This window comes from Cebus imitator, unplaced genomic scaffold, assembly GCF_001604975.1.
Source record: "Cebus imitator isolate Cc_AM_T3 unplaced genomic scaffold, Cebus_imitator-1.0 Scaffold182, whole genome shotgun sequence".
Classification (NCBI taxonomy): Eukaryota; Metazoa; Chordata; class Mammalia; order Primates; family Cebidae; genus Cebus; species Cebus imitator.
In genome coordinates, this window is record NW_016107497.1 from 3,725,299 (window position 1) to 3,752,650 (window position 27,352).

At 38.5% G+C, this 27,352-nt stretch overlaps 2 pseudogenes; both read right to left on the bottom strand.

Annotated features, from left to right (window-relative positions):
* Window positions 1-3,260: 3,260 nt before the first annotated feature.
* LOC108316146 lies at window positions 3,261-5,378 on the bottom strand (annotated as a pseudogene).
* A 15-nt stretch (window positions 5,379-5,393) lies between these two features.
* Window positions 5,394-7,892, bottom strand: LOC108316147 (annotated as a pseudogene).
* Between the last annotated feature and the right edge of the window lie 19,460 nt (window positions 7,893-27,352).

The following is a 27,352-nucleotide window of genomic DNA, read 5'->3' on the forward strand; positions in this document are numbered from 1 at the left end:
GCAATATCAAGGTTTCTAGTTTCAACAATTGGATTACTGGTGGCACCATTTGCTGAGACTGGGAACAGAAGTGGTGGTGGGGAGGAAAGTAATGAATGCAGTTTGCACATAAACCCTACCACAGGCTGGGAAGGGTGTGTGTGTGTGCGTGTGTGTGTGTGTGTGCGTGTGTGTGTGTGTGTGTTTGGGGGGAGATGAAGAGAGGTTGGCTATGGAGACAAATATTCAGTTAGATAGAATAAATAAGTTCTAATGTTCAATAAACAGTGTAGGATGACTATAGCTAACAACAGTGTATTGTATCTTTCAAAATAGCTGCAAGAGAGGATTTGAAATGTTCCCAACACAGAAATGATACATACTTGAAGTGATGGATACCCTAAATACCATGACTTGCACAGTCTGTGCATGTAGCAAAGTGTCATATGTACACTATAAAAAAGTAATATTAAGCCTATTTTATAAGAGGAATTGAGTTGTAGAGAGGTAAATGTTTTTCTTGAGGATATATAGTTAGTAAATAGTAAAACTGGAATTTAGATCTTGATACTATATTTTTTTCATTCCTATAATTCCTAGAAAATAAGAAAGATAAAACTCAGATACCATATTATGGGGGCTACATTGTGAAAATAGATGTGATTTCATTTGGGAATTGGACCTGAAAAATTGTTAAGTCATTTGTGTATTTAACTTCTGAATATCCAGAAACTTAATTTCAAGACATATTTTTGCCTCTAAGCTTTCTTTTCACTTTTCCTCTCTTCCCTCTTGCTGTTCTATTGATTTTTCTCTTTTTTTCTAAAGCCCTTTCTCTTCTCTGTTATTCAAGCTCCAACTGTAGCCTTACTTCCTCCAAGAAAAGATTCCAAACATCCTGCTTGATATAAATATTCTTCTCATGAGCTTCCTAGGCATCTTGTGTATATTTTCACTTGAATTGTCACATTACCCTAATAGTTGGTTTACTTTTAATTTTACATTCCAAGTACCTTTCACATAGTTACTATTCAGTAAAGAGTGTTATACAGACTATTGTGAGAATGAACCACTCCTCAAGACATACCTCTTCTAATAAGCCTTCATTGATTTACCCATTCTATCCTCTAGTTCTATGACTACCAGACATGGGTGGACATAAAAATGAACTAGGAATTTTTTTTTTTAAAATATGGATTTACAGGCTTCACTGCAGACCTACTTACTGAATCTGAGCCAGAGCCAAGTTATCTGAACTTAGAAAATGTTTCCCACATGACTTTATAGTCAGGCCAGCCATTTAGGAACCACTGCTTTACCCGCGGCACAGCCTGATAAAACCCTTCTACCAATGTGTGCTTATAGTTGTTATATTGTATGTGGTGTTTATGTAATAAATTTGTTATATCATTATTAGGGAATGCTGAGGTAATTATATATATCTAAACTTTTTAATATAACACCAGAGACTCAGCAGAGTGATAATGGTGATAATACATGCTTGTCCGCAGCTTGTCCACACAGTATTTTCCTATGTCAGTATTTTATTGTGTCTCACATCTTAAATTTATTAAGTTACTTACAGTCCTTTCATTTTAAGAGAGTTGCATGTCACACTTTGTATACTAAGTAAAATTTATATAAACATACACGTGAAGCAGGTAATTTTCTCTAATTTTTGGTAAAACATAGTATGATCATATTACTGTTTTAGAAAATATGGGAAACATTGTTTATCTTGCTATCTGTTATGCACTTTATAAATTTTGCCAACACAGAATCCATCTGGGCTAAGGCCAGCAGAACTGTTTCACTTTTGCCTTGTTTGCGTATTAACAACACAGCTAATGTCAACATGGCTTTATTTGCTCTTGCTCCAAAAAAGCTGACCAGAATCCATGTAGATACCTTATAAATCATTTAGATATTCTTCTGCACCATTAAGAAAGTGTTGACATTTTTTAAAGGAAGGCTTTTTTTTTTCAGACTACAGTAATTCTAACATTAAGCACCAAAATCATTTTTAGATTGGCATTATTCATTTTTCTAAAATGCCATGTCCAGATCCCCATTTTTTTTTTTTTCAACAAGCTTGACTGAATTAAATGAATGGCTTGGCTTGACTTGACCTCATAAACTTTGATGTCTTAATATTTTGCCATGGAAGTGCATTAGCATTGACAGGGCATGCTTTATGTTTTTTGTTCCCATTTCCTCTGTTAGTAATCAAGAAAACCTGGCATTTCTTAATGCAATAAATATCTCTGCGTCAATAATGTAGTCATATTTTTGGATTATTTCTCAACACGTCAGCTAATGAGACATCATTCTAGATTATCTTACTAAGTCTTTTATGCTCTCAACATACTTTCAGATCTAAGATTTATCACTTGTCCTTCATTCTGCAAGTATGCTGCTTCCTAGGGCTGGGATCTCTGAAGGAGTTGATGATAATTTCAACATCCCAAGATTTTGCTATGTCTTCTTTGTGGAAGAGCATCTCTCAAGAGTGTCATTTTCCAAATAACCTCACAGGAGTCCTGTCAACTGTAAGCACACTTCTGGAACAAGTTAATTCATTTTTACCTATTTTTTGAGATGATAATTCCTGGGTGGGTTGAGTCACTGAACCTGTTCCTGCTGCATTGTCCAGTCATATCATGATTCTGTCATCCAATTGCCTGTGTCCTTACCTCCATTCTTCCTAATTCTGCTTCATCCCTATGTAAAGGGCCACGATAAGGTCTTCAAAGATAAGGTCTTCAAACATCGTATTTAAGTCATTCTTTTGCAAATTCTGCAGAAATGTCTTCTTTCATATTAAATTAAGTTTGAATTTCCCAGTCTTCACTGAGTCCCCTGTCACTAGGCTGCCTCCAGGCCATTCCCCCCCCCCCCATCATTTGTTGTTGCCTAACGTGATGAGCTCTTAGTTCCTAGCCATTCTATTTTTCTTTAAGATTCTGAACTGGTTCTTACATTTTATTCTTTCTGTCATGTTCAGTGCATTCCATTTTAATCACCTCCTTGTTCTGTACTCCTTCAACAATTATATTTAGCCATAGCTAAGGGAGAGTTGAATTTCTGAAAATATTTGTGGGGCTCTAAAATTAGCAAGGCAAGTTGCATTTTGAATTCACTAGAGGGAGTGAATTTAAATAATTAAAATAACCTTCCTAGAAATTAAGAAACTAAAGGAGTCCTTTCAAGGAGTAAAAAGTTACTCTTTAAAAGAGTAATTTAGAAAAATCACAGAATAATAGAAACTTAGTCTAAGGATATCACTTAGTCCTAAACACTTTTTTTTCTTTTCCACAAGGTGGCTGTTTAATGAAAGCAGCAGCCGCCGAGAAGCGGCAGTGCTCCAGCTGTGCTGTGCACACCCGGGCCTCTGCGGTGCCCTGCTGCTGTGCTGCCTGATGAGCAAGGGTTCCTGCTGTTTGGCTGACGAACCAAAACTACCTTCAGTGCTCAGGAGAAGGCGAGTCAGGGTGGAGGCAGGGAGGGTGTGAACGGAGAGGGGAACAGGACAGAGACAAATGTTTGTTCTGAAGGAATCTGCTGTAGGTGAGCTCTTCGTCCTGCTCCACCACATGGGGCACACCGGCCTCCCCCTCACCTTCCGCCATGACTGAAGTCTCCTGAGGCCTCCCCAGCCATGCTTCCTTACAACCTGCAGAACTGGTCCACTCTTGGAGCTCCCTGTGGGACACTGAGTGTCCTCGAACGGTCACCGCAGCAGTGACCCGCTGGCCCCATGTCATACCCGGAACTCCAATAACAGTCACATCTGTGCTGCTGGGGTGAGCCAGCAGGGCGCCACCTCCAGGGCGCTGACCTTGTAGCCTCCGGTCTTGATGACATCCACCGAGCTCTGGCCTTGGATCCACTACTGGCTGTCCTTAAACACCACGGTGTCCCCTGTCTTAAACCAGCCATCCCCGGTGAATGCGCTTTTAGTCTCTTCTGGATTATTCCAGTATTCTCGAAACACGGAGGGTCCCCTCACCAGCAGCTCCCTGTCCTTCTCTTCAAACCCCGGGGTCACCGTGGTGCCCCTCTCGTCTCCCTTTGCGTGGACGGTGTGGGCGCAGCCTTCCTTCTGTGAGTTTTCTGAGACAGTGCGCACCTGCACTCCTGGCAGCGGGGTCCCCGCAGAGCCTGGCACACGCCCTGCGGCGTTCAGGGGCCCGGACAGAGCCTTGCCGCTCTCGGTCATGCAGCACCACTGCAACAGGGTGTGGCCTGTGATGTTCTTCCACTTCTCCAGCACGGGGAGGGGCAGGGCGGCGGAGCCTGAGACCAGGGGCCTGATTTTTTCTTCACAAAAACGGCACGCACGGAATCCTGGACATGTGACTGGGTAAAATGTCTGTCGTAGTGCTCCATCAGCTTGGTGTATGTGGTAGGCACTGCCATAAATACACTGATATGTGGCGTTTCAGAACTTAAGAACTTCTCCCAAACCTGCTGAATGCTGAACTCCGGCATCATCACGCAGGTGGCACCCACCCAAAGTGGGCAGAGCAACGCGTTGACCACACCATGGACGTGGTGCAGCGGGAGCACGTGGAGGATCACGTTGTCTTTGGTCCATGCCCACTTGTGGACCGGCCCAGTCATCACAGCCCTGAGGTTGCGGTGCGTGCTCAGCACACCCTTGGGCCTCCCTGTGGTCCCGCTGGTATAGATGATCATGGCGCCCTGGTCTCTCCACCCCTGCTCCATGACCAGCCCCTCTGCCACTTCCTCCACCGCTCCACTGTAGACGGCTGGTGTGAGAGGCAGCAGCGGGACCCCCAGCTTCCTGACTACCGGGCTCCGGAGCTCCAGGTACTCCTGGCTGGCAAGAACCACGGAGGTCTGGGAGTCGCAGATGACTCACCTCAGCTGGGCCGCGGGATGCTTCCTGTAGAGGGGGACCGCCACACCGCCGCTCATCCACGAGGCCCACTGGGCCACGACGTAGGAGGCGTAGGTAGCGCACAGAAAGGAGACCCTCTCCTTACTGAGGCCCCCAGCCAACACACCCGCGGAGCCTGCACATCTCCCCGGACAGGTGAAAGCTGCGGGAATAAAACTCCGCGTACCTGTGGTGGCCATGCTGGTCAACCAGGGCGGTTCTGTCCCCAAAGCTCAGGACACGGGTGAACACTGGGGTAGTCCTGTCCGAGGGGGCCACGGGGGCTGTGCGCCGAAGGCCATTTCCTCCGTGTCTTGCAGGAGCCAGACAGCAGGAGGCCAAGGCGGAGGCCAAGGCACAGGCCAGGCACTGGAAGGTCAGCTTCACAGGGGGCGACATTTTACTGACAGGCATTCCCAGGGGCCTCCTCGGGGTGACCTACAAGACGGCCGCGCGGCCGGGGCGCAGGATCTGCCTTGCGGGAGCTTTTCCTCTGCTCCGCTGCACGCGCGCCGCGTCGGGCATCTATGGCAGGCGCTGCACCCGGGCGACGCCGAGCAGGGCGGGGCAGGGAGAAGCTGAAGGCGCCGTGATGGTGGCTGTGTGTTGGTGAGGGTGAGGGTGCAGACCCCTCCAGGCTCACGCTCTGGGTCCTGCGCCAACACTCCACTGACAGGCAATCCTTGCACTGCTTGTGGCAGTTCACACCACAGGCTCGGCATTTGGGGCCTTTTGTAGGTGCCCAGGATCAGGGCTTTGCAGTGGCAGCGGCGACCGGGTGCAAGGAGTTGCTCTCCTGGAAGTTGTGTACGAAGCCCATGCGGCCCCACAGCACAGAGCTGGAGCGCAGAAAATAGGAGACCACCTTCTCCCTGATGATGCAGCAGTCCTGGCTCTGGTCAAGGTCCCCAGAGGCGCTGAGATAAGGGAAGTTCCCACGGATGATCTGGAATTCTTCCTGTGAGATGTGGCCATCCCCATCGACGTCAAAGTTCCGGAACACAGACTCCACCATCTTCTCAATGTGCTCCACCACGAGGGCCTGATCCAGCTTGGGTTTGGCAGCCGAGGTCCACTCCTTCAGCACCGGGGGCCGGGGTGGCGGGGTGCAGCTAGTGGGGCTGGTTGGCGAGGACTTGGAGCATGGTTCCCGCTGCAGAGACAGCTGGTGCAGCTAGTCCTCCGTCTGATACTGATCCAGAGACACCATGAGCAGGCTGAGCGGATCAAGGTTGGCTTGTACTGGTGACAGAAGGCTGCTCACCATGGCGAGCTCCTCAAGAATGCTAAAGAGCTGCTTCATTTTGGCCCAGTTGAGCCGTGTCTGGGCTGGGTCCAGCCAGCCAGGCAGTGCCAGCTGCAGGGCCACCAGGTCCTTGAGGTGCACACCCAGGATGGGGAAGCGGAAACCCACACAGGCTGCCAGCCAGCGCCAGTAGTTGCCACAGTTGCCTGTCGCAGTCGCTAGTTCCGTGAGACCTTCCCAGAGCTTGACGGTCTAAGGGCTAACGTGGCTGTGGGTCTCCTTGAGGCGGGAGATGGAGCTGTGGCTCAGGCCCCCGACCACTGCCAACAGTGTGTTGAAGTTCTGCAGCTGCAGCAACTTCTCCGCCACGTGGACAAAGTGTATGATGACCAGGGCCCGCTGCAGGGCTGTGGGTTTGCTGAGGATCATGAGCTGCACCCACTGCGAGACGCTGTTGAAGAGGGAGCTGAATCATTCCAGGACGGGGTTGTACACGGTTCAGCCGTGAGTCACGAAACTGATAGTCCTGGAACAGGTTCTTGCAGAAGGAGCCATACTCCAAGTAGGTAAGATGCCCCGCCAGCTCCAGGGGCTCCAGGTGGTCGAACAACAGGGGCGTCTTGCGCTTTTTCTGTCCCATAGGGTTCCGCTGAGTCACCTGCCGCTTCCACTTGTAGGCAGGGACGCTGTCTGTGTCTATGAGTCTGCTGTGCCGCCGGTTCCCTTCTTGATCTAGCAGAGCCTTCAGCTCCTTGATCTGCTCAGCGAGCTCCGGGTTCAAGTCAAACTCCTCTGGGAAGGCAGGGAGATCCAGTACCTGACCAGGTATCTTGTTTTCCTACTTGCTTCTCCTTTATTTTCTTTCCTAGTTATTGGAAGTTTCATCAATTCAGTGGTTTGAGCTAGGAACCTGGAAGTCATCAAGACCTCACTCCTTAACTCAACTCAACACCTTAATCTCTTCACCTAGACTGTGATTTTTTGAGAGCAGTATGGTGCTTGTTTGATGTCCTACCTCTCCTACCTAGTACAGTACTCAGAATACAGGAAGTAGTCAGTAAATTCTTGAATTAGTGAATGAAACTAATCTTTCTCTCTTCCCTATATCTAAACCATTATCAGGCTTTTTTGATTTTGTCCCCTAAATAGTTATTTAATATGATCTTTCTTCTCACCTCTGTTCTGTTCATTCCTTCTGATTTTACCCCACAACTGGTTATTTAATCTGATCTCTCTCTCACCTCTGTTCTCATGATCTCTTATCTAGACTGTCAAAATAATGTTTATACAATCTTACCACCCCACGCTCTATTACAATTTCTCAAAATGATTCATTTTGAATTAAAATATGATATTGCCACTACTGCTAGAATCTCTTCAACGGCTTTACATCATTCATGGGATGTTTTTTAAGCCCCTTAGAATTAGACAAGGCCCTTTGTGGTCCTTCAACCTTTCCAGTCTCAGGTTGTGTCACTCTCACTCTTCTTTTCAAATAGTACCAAACTGATTTGGTACTGTTTTATCCACCATGAGGTATATAGCAGATGGGTTCTTAGCCTGGGTTGGCGAAAAGGTCAGAGAAGGATTCCTACAGAGGAAGACACATTAGAGAGACCTGAAAAATTAGTAAGAGTTAGGGGAAAAGAAGGCAGAACCTTTGGAAAAAATATAACCTTACCTCTTTTGGACCCTGTTTGGCTCTAAATTATAATTATTTAAACCTTGAAATTTATTGCCTGAAGTATAAGCACAATGCTGCATCAAGCCTTTTTTCAGTTAAGTCTTGTGGTTGACTGCAGGATCTTTCATTCATTTACTCATTCAACAATTATTCATTGAGTTCTGTTTATTTTTCAAGCACTGTGTTACACACTGATGGTACAGAGGTAGGCAAATGAGGCACACACCCTGACCCCACGGAATACAGACACAGTTATTACTCAGTTACCCTTCAAAGCCTAAGACCTAAAGACTTGATTGGACCACAAGAGGAAACCAGAAATGCCAAAGATGGATCTTTAGCCTCTTCTCTATGAGAATGTTGTGCTAGTTCAGTAAGGAATGAATAGCAATTGACCCCCTTAGTATATGGTGGTGAGAATAACTGATACTTTTAACTGCCAATGATACTATCATACAGATTAATCACAAGAGATCAGTTAATTTAGGCATTATTCTAATAATGGTTAGTGGAGAGTTTTGCCTTCAAGCATGGAATCAGTCTAAGAAAATCTTAAAAGCTTTTTGAATTCACATCAGTGTCATCACAGGAGTAGTTTTTTAAAGATGGAATTGATGTATACGCTGCCCTTAAAGCAATAATACTACACTGTAAGAGGCTTAACACATCTTTAACAATCTCTCTTACCATCCTAGAAACACTGCTGGATATATGTGTTCAAGCTGATGTGGTTTCAGTGCAGAGAGGTTCTTTAAGGTAGCATGAAACACAAATCTAGCACTGCAAATACACCCCTGGTTTGATTTATTAGGATTTTGGATAACTTACGTGTCATCTGTGTAAATAACACAGAGGTCTCCTATGTAGCTAATTACTCAATCTAGTTTTTAATGTTACTAGCTGATGTATGAATGGTTAGAACATATCCAAATGGTATATTTGCTGCTCTTCTGAAAGTATGTTTTTAATATCTAATATGACCAGTTTAACTTATTGTTTCAATTCTCTGTTTGTGGCATTAAAAAAGAATTCTTTACTAAAATCTTTAGTGTTTCATTTTCAATTCAATACTCCCTAAATTGTGCTTTTATTTAAGTAGTTTTATGTTTGTAATTAATTCATCTGGAAAATATTGTGAATTTTAAAAAATTACACATATCTGGTCATATTACTCCATAACAAGTTACATGAATGAAGAAACCAGCAGTAAGAATGAGATGTGGGAGGGAAAGGTGAAAGAGAACTCATACATTTTCTCAGGTAGGCATCAGAAGCCAAACATAGGCAGAGAGACAGGGTAATTGTTTACTAGATGTCAGGGAAAGAAAAGAGACCCAGAAACTGTAGAATCAAATCCAGAGCCAGGTGTGTAACTATGGTTACTAAGGTTACTGTCTGTTACTTTAACCAAGAAATGGAAAGCATCAGGAATCCAGTCACAACTAGGATTGCATGTCATAAAAATAAATTATAAAGTATTTCACCTTTTGGAGAGTAATAGAACTATAGATCAGAAAATAAAAGAACCAATATCACAGGAAAATCAATATTATACCAGTAGCACCACTACTACTCCTAGGACCATTACTTCAACCTTTATGAAGATGTGTGTTTACTGTAATATATCCAATGAAATGTGTAGATTTTGATAAAGGTGCTCGATGTGGCTGTTTACATGTCAAAAGCTCTCATCAGGCCCAGGTACCTGCCACTATTAACTAATAAAGCTGTCTCAGTCTTTTCTTTGCATTCAGAATCCTTTAAGGTGGCATTGGTATTTTTCTTATTCTATTACAGCGAATTAGGATGAAGTAAAATTCACATGACACAGAATAGTTTCAATGTACACTAAGGTGAAAGGGAGAGTGGCAGAAACAGAGAATATCTATGGTTAGAAACACAGGCAAGGGAGAAAGCATAGTGAAGGAGATAAAGAAGCTCTGTTCAAAGAGGAGGAAGGAACTTAAAGAACACAGTCTTACAGAAGCCAAGGTAACAGCTATTAAAAAGAGAGGTGTGTGAAAGTGAGAAATGCTTAATTTCATCAAGTGCTATAGAGGAAACAAGAATGGCAAATTTGGTCATTAAAAAGACACTTGGAACTTGGGGAAAGTGTAAATAATAATAATTGATGTCCACTGAGTACCTTCTACACGGTGGCTATTGTTTTAAGAACTTTTTATATAACATCTACTTTAATCTTCATAGCAACATTAACAAATTTAGGAAGTAGGCACTAGTACTACTCTCATTTTATATGTGAAATAACTAAAGCACAAAGACGTTGGTTTACTTACTCAAGTGTATGACACTAATGGAGAAGCCATGATTTAATCCTCACAGTCTAGCTCTCAAAACAAGACTTTTACTGGAGGTTGATATGAATTAGGTTGAATTTGAATTAGGTTCTGAAATTCTTGAGAAAATATGGGAATGAGCTAGAGATGTTGGTAGAAGGTGACATGGTGATAAGGAAGGATTCTTAAAACAGAAGGGAATAGACTGTAAAGAAGAGGGTAGTTGGACTAGCTATCTATGGAATGAGCCTAGAAGAGCTGGTGGAGAAGAAGGGCATGTAGACTTTTCTCTTCTTTAGGAATGAATGGCCCTGACTTGACCGGGTTGGGAACGAAGTAGGAATCTTAAGGAAAACAAATGATTCAATTAAGATAAAGAGGATAAAATGAAAAAATATTTAAGAAGAATTTGTTTTGGGACCCATAGTGATTAGGTTTGCAGAAAATACCAACAGGTTAGCGGAAGGGTAGTGCTGTGCTGAAAGGGAAGGGAGTATGAGACAGCAGTCATGAAGAAAGGGTAGCAAGTGATTATGTACCTTAGGACTGAATTGACGAGAGTTCAGGAGACATCTGTAGGGGTCTAGATGTCTATAGGGATATGCTTAAAGGAGGTGTTGAATAGATAGAAAAATACTTTGTTTCCAAGTTACAAACATAATGTTATTATGATGGTAGAAGCATCTCCAAAACTCTGGCCCTAGAAATTAGGTCCTAAGAAAGCTTTAAAAGTGGTACTCCCAGTCTTGGGAGATTTATCTTAAAATTAAACTATAAAAAACTAAGAGAATTCAGAAAATTATTTGAATGAAGAAGTCCTTTATAAGTGTGACAAAAACTTAGAATTATTTTAAAAATTTTAATTAAATTAAATTGAAAACAATTTCAAAATAGAAAAAAAACCACTTTGAGCAAAGTCAAATGACAAACTCAATAAATATTGGCAATTTTTAATAATAAATACATTTTCTGATAGGTTAAGAATTTCTATAACTCAGTGAAAAGTAATTAGATTAATAGAACAATAGTCAAAACACATATTTATGTTCACAGAAAACAAAATAGAAATGGTTTTTACACATAAGGAAGATGTTCAGTCTCAACCGCAAGAAACTTGCTGAGTGAAACCATAACCAGCTACCATTTTTTCTTATCAGCTTAACCAAGATAGAATAGTTGATAAGTTACTATGTTGGCAAAGATATGAGAAAATACATACTTTCATACATTATTGGTAAAAGTATAAATTGTGTATTTGGCATATAGGTAAAATTAATAATGCACCACACCCTTTGATCCAGCAACTTGACTTCTAGGAATTTATCCCATAGGTAGAGTTGCACATATGCAAAATGAAATATGATAAGTTATTCAATGAAGCATTATTTATAATTATAAAATATTGTAAACAGTTTAAATGGAACCAGTGCAAAATTGGAATTAGAGAAAAAAATTGTGGTAAAATGGTATACTTTTTAATCATTACAGAAAAGAAGTAAAAAATAAGGAAGCTGTGTAAGCACCCATAAGGAACAATATCGAAGGGAAAAAGCAAGGGGTATATAGCGCATTATCTTTTGTGTAAATATAGGAGATGTAACAGAGATATATGTGTTTATTATTTTTATATAGCATAAATCTGGAAGAATGGGCATACATAGAAAATAAATCCAACAAACTTCCCTGGTGTCCTCAGGGGATCTAGGTGGCACAGGAGATGTTTAGCCATTGTCTATTCTTCTGCGTCTTTCGTATTTTTAAATGAGTTGCTCTGTCATCGGGATTCCTTGTTTCAGGGTAAGGATAGGACCAAGAGAACTGTAATTTTCAAAAACAAAACTTGATCATCCACAAGTCCCCAGCACAGAGCTTAAATAAATTGGAATGCTGGCTTAACGGTAGGTTTATGAAAGTCGTAAATTCCAAATCAAGGCTTATGTAGTCTTTTGCAGGCAATGAGGAAGTGATAAAGGACTCTGAGCAAGAGAATGATGTATATGGGCCATTGTTTTGGAAGATTCATCACAAATTCATGTGCAAGTAGATTGGAGGAAAGAAGTGTCAACAGAGAGAAAGGCCAATTATGAGTCTATTGCAATACTATACGGTGCACATGTTGCATATGTTTTATAGGTAACACATATCAACACTTCAAAAAGTCCGTTATCTCTAACTTCCTTCCTCCTTTCTTTCATTCTTATTATACACTTCAGAAAGTATTGAAATTTCTAATACCTTGTCACCTAACATCTACATTACACTTTTCTTCCCAGTGTTTGACATCTTTGACATTTTAATACAAAACAAAACAGAAACATCAATTAATATTTGGAAAAATTAATTTGTGTTTATTTGCTTCACTGTTTTTTCCATTTGAGCCAAATGTGATTTTGAAGGACCATTTGTCAAATACTTACTTCAGTTTAAAAGTTTGAGATAAAGATTTTTAGACCAAGTGAGAATTGGAACAGGCATAGAATCTAATTTTTGGAAGTAAGATTTGGAATTTCCAGGGAACTTAACATTTATGCCTCCTTGGGAGTTAGTGAAGACTTTGCTTAGGAATGTGGCAATGGAAATGGAGAGGAGGTGATACATTTGGGAGGAAGCTTTGACTACGCTTATGGACTAAGTGGATTTTAGAAAATACAGAAAAGCAATGGTTACTTTTGAATCTAGTATTAGGAGAATTACACTTGACTCTAAAATAAAAAAGGAAGTGGGAGGAAATGGAGGAAGGCAAGCATTCCATAGAAGTACTATGTTTCTAATAAATCAAATTTGATTTGACAGTAGACATCAAAGTGGCAATAGGCAAGCAACAGACCTTGAGCTCAGGGAGATTAACGTGGCTATGCAGATTAGAAAATCATTTGTACAGAGGCAGGTGAGTTTTCTGAGAGTACAGAGAGTTTTAAAAGGGAATAGCTTGAAGGAAATGCTCCTTACCATTTCAATAATGTGTAGTGAAATTATTCAGCTGGTGTTTGAATTGGCACACAAAGTCATTCTGAAAATGATAGAATTTGTGTAATAGTTTTCATGTGAAAGCTGAGACTCAGATAAGCAGTTGCATGCACCATGCATCATAGCAGTTCTCCTGACACATATCTGTCCAGAAAAACCAGGATTTGGAAACAATAGCAAATTCATTCAATGTATGTTGTATGCTTTCATGGCTGGTTTTTTTTTTTTTTACAAATGAGGTCAGTGTAACTGTAATTAGATTAACTCACTTCAATATGCTTATCTCATTGTAACGCAAAATATAGATTCAGGAAAATCAACTACTCTTATTCATTAAAACATTAAGTTCAGTTGTGTAATATTTGTAGTTATGTCTCAAAATAATGGGAAAACAATAGGAAAAATTGTTTCTTAATGTACCAAGTAGCAGACAACATAAACCCCTCAGTTCACTATGACACAGTTTCCAGATTACCCCACTTGATATATTTTTATACTCCATTTGAACTTAGAAATAGTATGATACATATTCTTCTCAAGATATAAATCAATTGAAATATGTGATTACTCTAAATAGTTTAATTCTTTTTAAGGCAAGTATCAGCAGTATTACTCAAACTGTATTTATTTAAATAATTTGAGAATTGAGAACTTTAATATAAGAATATATTCTTAAACAGAATTAGGCCTTGGCTACCTATAAGAGGAAAATTTGAAAGTTTTCTCAGGGAAATTATTTTTCACATATCTGATTTTAATGTACTATAGAAGATTTTTTGTTTCATTTTAATAAGTGAATCATTACATAGTCACAGCTAAGTATTACTGAAACAAATATCACATTATCAATATATATTGTTTAGAAAATTAGACTCAATAATGAGGGTAAACACTTACTGTGTTAACATTTAGGAAATGTAGATAATGTATCATTAAGAATGAACACTAATGCAAATTTTGACAATACTGTGCAATTTGTTTGTTCTCTATCTTGTATTAGAGAAGACTTCTTGTCTAACCTTGATTTAATTGTACTCTGTACATAAGCAGTAACCTTATTTGGGTCATAAGTGTGAATCAGTAGAGTAAAAAATACCACATTTGACCTTGCCATAATGCTAAAACTTTAGATATTTAATATTGTATTCCTTATTGAATGTGCTAATTTCATTTGGAGATAACATAACTATCTTCATCTTTAAAAACATAAGTGAATAATGAATTAAACCAAAACAAGCATTCGAATCATCTTTTAGATTTTAATGGCCTTAAGAGTGAAATAAATAGAGTCAATGTGAGTAAGTTACGCTGACATAAAGAATAGGTTTGTGGTGCAGATTTAACTACATTCTGTTACAAATTGTGCCTGGGGAGTTTTATAGTTTTGTTTTCAAGGAGGTAGAATTAACAGGAATTGCATCAGGAATACCAAGCAGTATGAGAATGAGGAATCTCAAATTGCTCTTAGGACTCCCTTCTACCTAGCAATGATCAGATATTCAAGTAAAGACCCCATTAAGACAGACCTACGAATTGTAGTTACTGAAACTTTACATGAACAAAAAGCATGAAGGGGTCTCACGAAATGATAGTACCCTTTTTCGGTTTTATTTATTTATTTATTTTTAAGAATTAGTTTGAAGAAAGAGAGAGAATTAATAATTTTCTTAAACTGTGATATTCAACCTACATCTCTGTATTGTAATTAGTTCTGGGAGTTTAGAGCAGACTGATCAGCAAGTCTGCTAGAAGGCAACTAGGCAAGTCATGCATAAAAGGTGACTTCAGACATCACCCAAGGAAGGAGAAAAATGATGAAACCATATACCACCAAGAAGCAGGTTCTCTTAATTCACCCTTATCCTTGCCTTGAAAACAAATGCAACCTTTTGAAGCTTGGTCATCGGAAAGGTTGGAGCAAAGCTGAATGAATTCATTTTAAGAAAGTTGTATGTCAGATTTTGCATTAAGTAGAGGTTTGAGCTGGATGACACATAAATCACATGCAATTCAAAGATTCTATAATTATTCGTATGCATACATATATGTCCAGAGACAGTATGCTTACTGATTAAATTTTATTTCAAGATGCAAATTCAGCTAAATCTTTATTTCATTTCATTTAAATAGCTGTTATTGTCTAAAACACCCATTTCTTCTTAGAAACCTCTGAGTAATTTCTGATTCCCCCAACAGTGCCTTAACTGTCTTATATATTATTCCATTTTACAGAGGAGAGCCTCAGAGACAATAACCAAGGTCTCATAGATACCACGTGAGGAATCTGGGATTAAAAGTCTGTCCATTTCATTGGAAAGGCTATTTTCTGTCTTTTTCACTGGAAAGGTTGTCATCCTGTGTCTTTCTTATAGTACATATATTAAAGTAATAAAACAATTTGATTTATTTTCCTTTTCAAAATTTTTGGCATCATAGAGTTGTAATCCTGCTTAAGTGCAACATTTCTAATTTTATAGTACAGAGAATAATTAACAATTACAAATTCAAAGAGCTGTAGAGTCTTGCTATAACATCACATTGTAACATATTGATTGGCCTTATACTATCATATGTATATGCATTGAATGAGAATTCAAGAAATTTCTGGATTGAAGAACTTTAGTTGTGATTAGGTAACACCATAGATAACCATACTGAAATAATCCTGTCACTTTTAAAGATAAATTTTTCTGATTAGACTCCAAACGTCACATTGATAACTGTACTTCATTTTTGTATCAGAAAGAAGCATTATGAATTTGGTTTTATAAGTACAGGACATATAATTTTAGGACATAATGAGCCAAGAATCTACAGAGCTGTCTTTAACACAGCTTTCTTATCTCCAAAACACGATTGTCAGTTTGAAAAAACAGGCATAGTCTTCCCCAAAACATCGCTCCTATACCCGCTCACCTGTGTGCTCCCTCCCACCAGGGGTGAAGTGCAGTGGATCCCAGTGAGTAGAGGCCACCTCTGCCGGCACCGAAGTGACTGGCTAGTTCCAGCGCCTGTGCACTCCAGTTCCCTCCCATGAAGGGGTCGGGGAAATATCGTGCTTCAGTAAGTTTATTCCCCTAAGTGGATATTCTTGGCTTCAGCATTGACGCTTTTAGATGCCAGGATGCTTTCTGTGTACATGTATGTGCATGTGTATTTGTGTATGTGCGAGCACTATTAGAGCAGTTTTAAATTTACCATCACCTTCATTTTTTGCTTGGATCCTTAGTCAGTGTAATGAAGTACATCCTTGGAGCCAGAGCTGGGTTCAAATCATGGCACTGCCACTTATAAACACAGCCATGTTGGAAGTCAGGTAACCTCTCCAAGACTCATTGTATCTCTTTGAGAAAGTAGAGATAATAGTAATACCTACTTGTAAGGTTATTGTATGGGCTAGAAATGTTTATGTAAATGGTCTCCTATAATCCCTGACTCTTCTTATAAATTAATGTCAAGTAATAACGAGTAATTTTAAAATGTCATTTTCCTGGGAATTTGTTAGAAATGCAAATTCTGAAGTCCCACCCCACACCTACTGAAAAAAAAAAAAAAAATCTGCTGGTGGGGCCCAGCAATCTCTGTTTTAACAAACCTTCCAGGTGATTCTGATGTACACTCAAGTTTGAAAATACTGATCTAGAACAAAGAAATGAGTCTCAAAGCTGACTTTCTTATGTCTCTGGAAAGGCAATAGTATTGAAAATCCAGCTTTTTTAATTGAGAGAATTTCTAAGTAGAAAAACTTCACTTATGTAGTGAAAAGCTTACTAACTTGAAGATAGAATTTTATTAAAAGCCAAGGTGTGGAGAATGTATAGAATGTGACATAGGTAGAGTCTCTCAGAGACAGAAAGGAGAAGTGCTTACTGCACAGCCCTTCCAGTCCTGAGAGAAGAGGAGAGAGAGACACAAACTCAAATGACGTTGTGTTGCCCCTTCATGGTGGAGTACCTGGAAAATGGGGAGAAGAAATCAAGTAAGGGATAATTTTCTTTCCTAGGAACACTCCATTATAGCAGGTCTTTATTTTTGATTCTGAGAGCACAGTCCTGAAAATTGCTAGCCCTGAAAAGATGTTCCACAATTTCCCTGGCACCATATCCAACATGGTGCCCAAGCAGCAGAGCAGCAATGACTATGGCAGGTGCTGAAGATAGATTCACAGGCTGTATGTGGTGTGAAGAAAGGTGCTGGAGTACTCAAGCTCCTCACATGGCTTGAAGGAAAAAACTAGTGAATCGGAATAGGGCTGTGGCTTCCATCAGGGAGACAGAAAGGAGAATTAAATAAATTCTTTTCACCTGAGAGTGAAAAGACCCCTTAAGTCTTCAGAAGTAAGGATAGCTAGTCCAAACTTAAACAGTGGGTGCTAGCATTATCACTTTTAGACAGTGGATTTTGAATTAACTGAATATTTTCTACAAAGAAACTACTGCAAACCAGTAGAAGCTGGTGAGAATGGTCTTTTGAAAGCAAGGCAAGCTACAGCAAATAAACAAAATGTTAGTTTTTGCACACTCAAAAAATAATAAAATAAAATGTCATTCACCTTATACAACAACAGACCTTTTTACTGAATTCATTATTCATTCTTTTGAGAATACTAGATATATAATAAACATGTAACAGAGATGTTTAACACTTACTTCAAAATGTGCTTCAAAAAATCTATTCAACTTATAATCTTTTGTATACCAGTGTATGGTCTCTTACATTTACGTTTAAAATCCATGGCTTATGTGATTTTAGTTTAATTTATAAAAAGATATTGAGCGAGTGTTAACCAATAGCTGTGCTGAAATCCTAGCATATTAATAATGTGCTAGAATATTGTTATTGTATTAACAATACAATATTATTTAACATGTATTAATATTAAATATATTTAATTAACTTGTTTGATAAATTAAAGATCATCTTGTCAAAATAAAAACATCTTGTCTTTTTCTGCTGCCAAATAATTTCTTTTATACTCCTTGAGATGAAATACTTTGCTAATAAAATTTCCCCTTTTTGTCCTTCTTTCCCCTGAGGACTCACAATTTTTATGGATAATGAAAATTATACTTTATTCATAACTCCGTTTCTTTATTCTCTCCCCATTCGTTGTTAAGTCCCTATTCTATCTCTTCCTGGTACACATTCATGCTTAATTTTCTATCTTCTTTTTTTCCATATAAAGGCAGACCTCTTAAAAATCTTTCATACTTAATCTATTTTTTTAGGGGGGAGAACTGGATTACTTTCCTTAAAGAATTAAAAAAATTCCTTGGAATTAAAAAATATGTAATATAAATTTATTGTCACTATTTAGTTCTTCTAGACTGAGATCATCCAAGACCAGATGTTTCCATTTTCAAAATTTGTTTGTACCTCTATGTTTCTTCAGGTATCCTCTGAACTTTAATTTCACACTACTCTCTGGCTCCTTCTACCTCCACTTCCATTCTGGCTAGAGTCCAGCCCAGTTTGATGTTCTTAATCACCTTGCTAATTCATCCTTAAGATGCCCCACGTTGTCTTTCTTTAAGACATTTTAATAGTTCAAAGACCATGTTCTTCAAGGAGTTTGACTAAATCTTTCTTTAAAGCTGACAGTATGAAATTTTGCCTACATTTTGTATTCAGTACACTTTTATAACTCAGCAATTATATATTTCTGAAAACCATTTTTTTGTCCTGCTCCATCTTCTTATCCCAGTGTATCAATTTATCTCTTGTATGAATCTAGATTTCCATCTCCATTTAAGCCTTCTGGATGTACTTCTGGATCTTGAGATGGTTTTTAAGACATGTTAGCAAAATGTTGGACATTCTTCCACAAGAGTTGGCTGAGTTGTATTCCATTCCCTTGAATTTTGGGCCAGTCTTAGTGACTCACTTCTAGTGTGTTGGATGAGAAGCAGAATGGCCTTAAAGGTTAGTTTAGGAAAGGCAATGCAGCTTCTGCCTGTTTCCCTTTCTTGAGACATATGTCTTGGGAGTCCTGAGTGGACACATGAGAAATCTGTCTATCCTAAAGCTTTGTGCTGGAGAGACAACATATAGAGGTCACATAGAGTTGCAAAGACCCAAGGAACTCCAGCTTTCCTAGACTCGAACAGTTTAAATCTTTCCAGTGTCAACCGCCAGACACAAGGGAACAAAAACTTCAGATGATTTCAGCCCAGTTTTCAAGCTGCCCGAGATGACTGGGTGGGACAGAAATTAGGTGTCCCTTCTGGGTCCTGCCCAGATTGCAGATCTGTGAGCAAAGTAATATACCTTGTATATTACTGCTGTTTCAGTTACCGTGAGCTACAGTCACTGACTTCTCAGCTCAGAGAGATTACTCTGCGCTGTTGGGCTTGATCTCCCAGTGTCATAATTAAAATGTGCCTCCAAGGAGAATGTCCAGGCAAACATAATACTCATATGCGCCAATCACAACCCTGAACTTTTGTGTTGTTGCTTATGGCAAAAAGGTGAGTTCACTACCAGTTACGTCATGGTAACCAGAAGTGGAAATTTTATTAAAGTAAATTTATACAATGTTCATTTACTTTTTTTTTTGTTGTTGTTCTTTGTTTTGTTTTTTTTGTGACAGAGTCTCACTCCATCACCCAGGCTGGAATTCAATGGCACGATGTCAGCTCACTGAAACCTCTCGGACCTCCTGGGTTCAAACAATTCTTCTGCCTCAGTCTCCCAAGTACCTGGGACTACAGGCACTCACCACCACGTGTTTTTAGTAGAGATGGGGTTTCACCATGCTGGCCAGGCTGGTCTGGAACTCCTGACCTCAAGTGAGCTACCTGACCCAGCTTCCCAATGTGCTAGGATTACTGTCATGAACCATCATGCCCAACTGAATGTTCGTTTACTTTGATGGAGATAAAATTCAAAACCAAAAATCTGCTAGATGGGAAAAAGATATACCATGGAGTCTTTTAAAAAAATTAACTTTTAATTTAGGTTCAGGGGTACATGTGAAGGTTTGATATATAGGTAAACTTGTGTCATGAGGTTTGTTGTACAGATTATTTCATCATCCACATGTTAAGTTTAGTACCCAGTAGTTTTACTTTCTTCTGCTCCTTTTCCTCCTCCCACCCTCTACCTTCATGCAGACCCCATATCTGTTGTTTCCTTCTTTTTTTTCATGAGTTCTCATCATTTAGCTCTCAGTTGTAAGTGAGAACATGTGGTAATTGATTTTTTGTTCCTGTGTTAGTTCACTAAGGATAATTGCCTCCAGCTTCATCTGTGGTCCTACAAAAGACATGATCCCATTCTTTTTTCTGACTGCATGATATTCCATGGTATGTATGTACAACATTTTCTTTATCCAGTCTGTCATTGATGGGCATTTAGGTTGATTCCATGTCTTTGTTGTTGTGAATAATGCTGCAACAAACATTCATGTGCATGTGTCTTGGTAGATGATTTCTATTCCTCTGTATATATACCCAGTAACAGGATTATGGGGTCGAGTGGTAGTTTTGTTTTCAGATCTTTGAGGAATTACCATACTGCTTTTGAAAGTGGTTGAACTAATTTACACTCCCACCAATGTGTATAAGCATTACCTTTCTCTGCAACCTCACCAGCATCTGTTGTTTTTTGACTTTTAAATAATTGCCATTCTAACTGGTATGAGATAGTATCTCACTGTGGTTTTGATTTGCATTTTTTGTTGTGGTTTTGATTTGCATTTCACTAATGAATAGTAATATTGAGCTGTTTTTCATATGCTTCTTGGCCACTTGTATGTCTTTTGAAAAGGACCTGTTCATGTCCTTTGCCCACTTTTTAATGGGGTTATTTTTCTCTTGCAAATTTAACTTCCTTATGGATGCTGGATCACAAACTTTGTCAGAAACATTGTTTGTAAATATTTTCTCCCATTCTGTAGGTTGTCTGTTTATGCTGTTGATAATTTCTTTTGCTCTGCAAAAGCTCTTAAGTTTAATTAGATTCCATATGTCATTTTTTTTTCCTTTGGTTGTGATTCCTTTTGGTGTCTCTGTCATGAAATCTTTGTGTGTTTGCTATGTCTAGAATGGTATTGCCTAGGTTGTTTTCCAGAGTTTTTATAGTTTTGGGTTTTACACTTAAGCCTTTAATTATTACAGGAAATGGCAGAAAGATGTCTTGGTAATTTTAGTCACATAAAATTATTTACATTTTTGTTTTCAACCCTGAAAAGTGGCAATAAATAAGGTGTGGAAATTAATTTTTCTCCTAAGGAGATATGAAAAAACCATGTTAGAGTCTACTAAAATATGAAGGTCACTTTGTCATTTTTACATACTCTTCAACATTTTATAATCGTTTCATATAAAACGTTAACGTACAGTATTCTTAATTCCATGTTTTAAATTGACAAAATTGTATATATTCATGGGGTACATAGTAATATTTTAATACATATAATATATTGGAATCAGATCACGGTAATTAGCATATCCAATATCTCAAACATTTTCATTTCTTTGTGTTGGTAGTATTCAATATACACCTTCTAGCCATTTGAAAATATATATCGTTGTAACTATATTAATCCTACAGTGCTATAGAATACTAGACTTTATTCTTCCTATCTAGCTGTAATTTTGTATTCTTTAACAAACGTCTGCATATTCCTCCCTTCACCTTGCCCTTCCTAGCCTCATCTTCTGTCCTGCTTTTTACTTCTATGAGATAATTTTTTTTTTTTAGCTTTCACATATGAGTGAAAACATGCAGTATATAACTTTCTATTCCTGATTTATTTCATCCACATAATTTCCTCCAATTCCATTCATGTTCCTGAGAATTACAAGATTCATTCTTTTTTATGGTTGAATATTATTCCATTTTGTACATGTTGTTACATATTCTTTTTTTTTTTTTTTTTTTTTTTTTTCTTTTTTTTGGAGACAGAGTTTCGCTCTTGTTACCCAAGCTGGAGTGCGATGGCGTGACCTCGGCTCACCGCAACCTCCGCCTCCTGGGTTCAGGCCATTCTCCTGCCTCAGCCTCCTGAGTAGCTGGGATTACAGGCACGCGCCACTATGCCCAGCTAATTTTTTGTATTTTTAGTAGAGACGGGGTTTCACCATGTTGACCAGGATGGTCTCGATCTGTTGACCTCGTGATCCACCCGCCTCGGCCTCCCAAAGTGCTGGGATTACAGGCGTGAGCCACCGCGCCCGGCGTTACATATTCTTTATCTGTTGTTGGACACCTAGTTTCATTTAATAACTTGAATTCCCATCCATTTCATAACTTATATTCCCACCAACAGTGTATAAATTCACTTTTCTTTGCATCCTCACCAGCATTTATTTTTTATATTTTTAATAATAGACATTCTAACTGGGTGAGATAATACCTCACTGTGATTTTGATTTGCATTTCCCTGATAATAAGTGATACCGTTTTCATATGTTTATTGGGCATTTATTTGCCTTCTTTTCAAAAATCTATTTTCAGATTATTTTCCCATTTATTAATTAAATTTTTTTTCTGTTGACATGTTTAAATTCTTTGTATATTCTGGATACAATCCCCTGGTGAATGAGTAGTTTGCAAATATCTTCTCCCATTGTGCAGGTTGTCTTCTCACTTTGCTGATTGTTTCCTTTGCTACATAGACGACTTTTTAAAAAAATAATATATATATATAATCCTGTTTATTTTTGCTTTTGTTGCCTGTACTTTTGAAGTCTTATAAAATCTTTGCCCAGACAAATGTCCTGAAGCATGTTGCCTGCTTTCTTCCAGTAGTTTTATAATTTCAGATCTATTTTGAGTTGATTTTTGTTTAGGGTGAGAGGCTAGAGTCTAGTTTCGTTCTTCTGCATATGGATATGCAGTTTTCCTGGCACCATTTATTGACTGTCATTTCCCTGCAGTGAGTGTTCTTGGTGCCTTGTCAAAAAATCAGTTTGCTGAAGATATATGGATTTTGGGGGGGTTCTCTATTCTATTCTATTGGTCTATGTGTCTGTTCTTATACAATGCTATTTTAGTTACTACAATTTTGTAGTATATTTTCAGGATTGGTAGAGTAAAACCTTCATCTTTGTTCTTTTTGCTTCAGATTGTTTGGCTATTCGGGGTCTTTTGTGATGGCATGCAAATTTTAGGACATTTTTCTATTTCTGTGAAGAATGTTATTGATATTTTGGTAGAGATGGCATTGAATATATAGATTGCTTTGGGTTATTTGTCATTTTAGCAATATTAATTCTCATTCATAAGCATTAGGAATTTTTCGATTTGTTGGTGTCTTCTATAATTTCTGTGTGCTCTGTAGTTTTCCTTGTAGAGGTCTTTCATCTTGGTTAAACTGATTCCTAAGTATTATTTTTGTAGCTATTATAAATGGAATTGCCTTCTTGATTTACTTCTTAGCTAGTTTGTTGTTCATGTATAGAAATGCTACTGATTTTATGTACTAATTTTGTATTCTGCAAATTCAACAAGTTTATATACCAGTTCTAAGAATTTTTTTGTTTCTGGTGTTCAGTGTATATAAATTTGTAATTGTTAAATTTTCTTGCTGAATTGATTCCTTTATTATTATATAATGTCCTTCTTTTTCTTTTTTTACAGATTTTAATTTCAAGTCTGTTTTGTCTGTTATAAGTATAGTTATTCTTGCCCACTTTTGGTGGGCAAGAATAACTATACTTATAACAGACAAAACAGACTTGAAATTAAAATCTGTAAAAGAAGATTTTTTTGCATGAATATCTTTTGCCATCTCTTTACTTTTAGCCTGTACATGGTTTTATATGTGATTTGAGTTTCTTTTAGGCAGAATATAGTTGTTTTTTTTTTTCCCTTTATTCAGTCAGTCTATACCTTTTAAATAGGGAATTTATTTAATTTACTTTCAAGGTTATTATTAATAGGTGAAGACTTACTTCTGCCATTGTATTGACTGTTGTCTGCTTTTTCTTTTCTTTTTATTTATTTATTTTTTTTTCCCACCATATTCTTTGTTCCTTATTTCCTCTCTTATTGTTTATTTTTGTGATTGGGTTGTTGTCTGTGGTGATAAGCTTTGATTCCTTCTTCTACCTGTGAACTTTATAGTTTTGTATTTTTTTATGATGGTGATTATTATTTTTTCACTCCACACGTAAAGCTTCCTTGAGCACTTCTTGTAAGGCTGGTCTAGTGGTGATAAATTTTCGTAGTTTTTGCTTGTCTGTAAAATATTTAATTTATCCTTCATTTCTGAATGATAGCTTGGCTGAGTATAATATTTACGGCAGACAGATTTTTTTTTCTGGTACTTTGAAGATATCATCCCATTCTTTCCTGACCTATAAGGGTTTGGATGAGAAATACGTTCAGCTAATGGGGATTCCCTTATATTGACTTACTGTTTTTCTCTTGCTGCTTTTATAATTATTTCTTTGTCTTTGCCTTTTGACAATTTGACTATAATGCGCTTTGGAGAGAACCTGTTTGAGTTGAATCTATTTGGTTATTTGAGCTTTCCGAACCTGGATGTCCATCTCTTTCACAATATTTGGAAACTTTTCTGCTATTATTTTCTTAAAGATGTTTTCCTCACTTTTTCTTTTCTCTTCTCCTCCTGGAATGCCCAGAATACAAAAATTTGTTTGCTTAATTGTGTCTTGTAAATCCTATAGGCTTTCTTTTTCTTTTCTTATCTGCTTTTGCTATTTTAAAAGACTTGTCTTCAAGTTCAGAAGTTCTTCTACTTGGTCTAGTCTGTTGTTGAAGCTCTTAATTTTTTTTAAATTTTTGTTTCATTCACTGAGCTTTTCAGCTCTAGGATTTCTATTTGGTTCTTTTTTATATCTAACTTCACTGAATTTATCATTGAAATCATGAATTACTCTTCTGATTATGTTGATTTATCTATCTATATTCTCTTGTAGCTCACTAAGCTTCCTTAAGAATATTCTTTTGATTTCTTTTTCTGGCATTTCATATACTTCTTTATGATTGGGATCTGTTTCTGAAGCATTATTGTTTTCCTTTGGAGGTGACATGTTTCCTTGCTTATTCATGGTTGATGTATCCCTATGTTGACTTCTATGCATGTGGTAGAAAAGTTGCCTTTTCTCTTTTACGGAATAGCTTTCATGTGGAAAGAGCTATTTGTATAAATGGGCCTTGGGGTGTTGGTTTGATGGAGGTATATTGGCCTTGGTTCTCGATGCAGTAGTGTAACTTTTAAAGTAGTTTCTTTAGCTGTAATACACACTGTTGGCATTTGCAAGTTTATCAACAGCTTAGGCTAAGAGAATCTGTGGTGTGGCTCTCCAGGAATGGGCTTGCCAGGCTGTCTGTCAGGTTAGGGTCATTTGTACACACATGGTGGTTTGGCTGACTTTGTGTCTTGCTCCCTGGGGTTGAGGCCAGGGGGCTGTTACTCTGGCTGGAATCATGGGCATGTGGTTGCCTGGTTGGTCTGGGAATGTGTTTGTCAGAGGCAGCCTACAAGGCTGTACCCCCATCCCAGCCTATTTCTCAGGCCTGGGATGGGGGTACAAGGCTACTTGGCTGGCCTGGGGATATTCTTGCCAGAAGCATCCTGAGGGGCTGTTTTTCAGTCCTACTATGTGGGCACATAGCTACTGGAGCATGTCTGTTTGGGGTGACCTATAGGGCTGTTACTCAGGCCCAGGACACATCTGAATGGCTGCCCAGTTAACCTGGGAATGTGTTTGCTTCGTTGGCCCACAGGGGTATTTCTCAGGCTCAGGATGTGGTCTTACGGCTTTTTGGCTGGTCTAGGGATATTTCTGCTGGATATGGCCCACAGGTTATTTCTTAAGTCTAGGATGTGGGTACACAGCTGCTAGGCTAGAGAACAGACACCAACTCAGCCAAATCACAGCTTCTCTGGCTCCCAGAGGAGGGGGCACTCCAGAGGTGGCTCTGGTCTCAGATAGCACCATGCTGCAGCACCCTGTCTCACAGGGGTTGGTGAGGCGGAGATAGTGTACACCTCGTGTTCCTAATCTGAGGCAATGCATCTGCATGAATTCCCAGCAGCTTTCCAAACTGGGCTCCAAGCTTGTTGAGTACTATGGAGACTCTCCTGTAGTAAGAATGTGTTTTCAGTGGCACTGGAGAGTGGTGGGATCATCTGCTTATCTTTTTCCTGCAACTAGAAGTCCCTCCTATCTCTGGGCCAATCTGGTCCAAGTGGTGGAGACAAGACAGCAGAGGTGATGGCCTCCTGGACTTCCAATCACTGCAAATGTGTCTCCACTCCCCTACTGCACTTCAGTACTCCCCCTCTGACACTCCAGTCAAATCTTAGCTATTTATTTGTTATTGCCTTGGTCCTTTCTTGTCAAAGAGATGAGTGCTAAGCATCTCTAGTCAATCATCTTGCTCCAGTTTTTTATCTTTATAGCTAAAGAGCAACAAAACAAGAAAATCAAAGATGCTATGTCACTTTTCTACAAGATGCATAAAGATATTATGTTTTGAAGTTTTTCATTTTACTTAGGACTCAATTAGAGTTATTACTTAGCTTTCTTGAATGGATTTTTGAATTTAATTGCCACTAAACTAATTTTGCTTTTCAAAACTGTTTTGCTGCTATAATGATAACTTACTAGTTATATGATAAACCACCAAGGTGGCATATAGCTACTCAAAATTCTGTACAATAATTATACCAATTAGAAACTGTAGCTCAGAAAAGATGTACTGTTAAATGAAAATTTAGTAGTTACTAAATGCTGAGTTAAAACTAATCTTCTTCAAGGTATAAATCAACTCTCCAGATGGACAAAACCAGACAAAGAGTTTTAATTTTTTTTTAGTTTATTATAATAAGAACACAAACAGTTTGGGGAAGTATTTCTTTAGTAATTATTACCAGTATACCAAGGCTTTTTGAAAGTTAGTGCTGAATGCCCTAAAATGAAACAAAAAGTAAAATAAAATAAAATGAACAAGCAAAAGAGATAATCACAATCACTTTAAAAATGAAAACATTTTAAATAAAAATATAATTCAAGACAATGCAAGAAATAAAATCTGAAAACATCATATAATGATGAATCTTCTATTTCTGCTTAAATGTATGAAAGAGCTGTCCTTGTGATGTATAGACTGAGGAGGCAATTGCTTCTGGAGCATGAGTTATCTTATTCCTACTCCTGAGTATCTCTACTATAAGATGCTGAAATTCTAATCTTTAAATTTCTGCTTTAGAAGTAAGGTAAATTCTTAAGGCCTTTCTGCTGCAAATTACTAGATCCTAAATAAAACATGCATTTTTGCAATGCATTGCCAGACTCAAG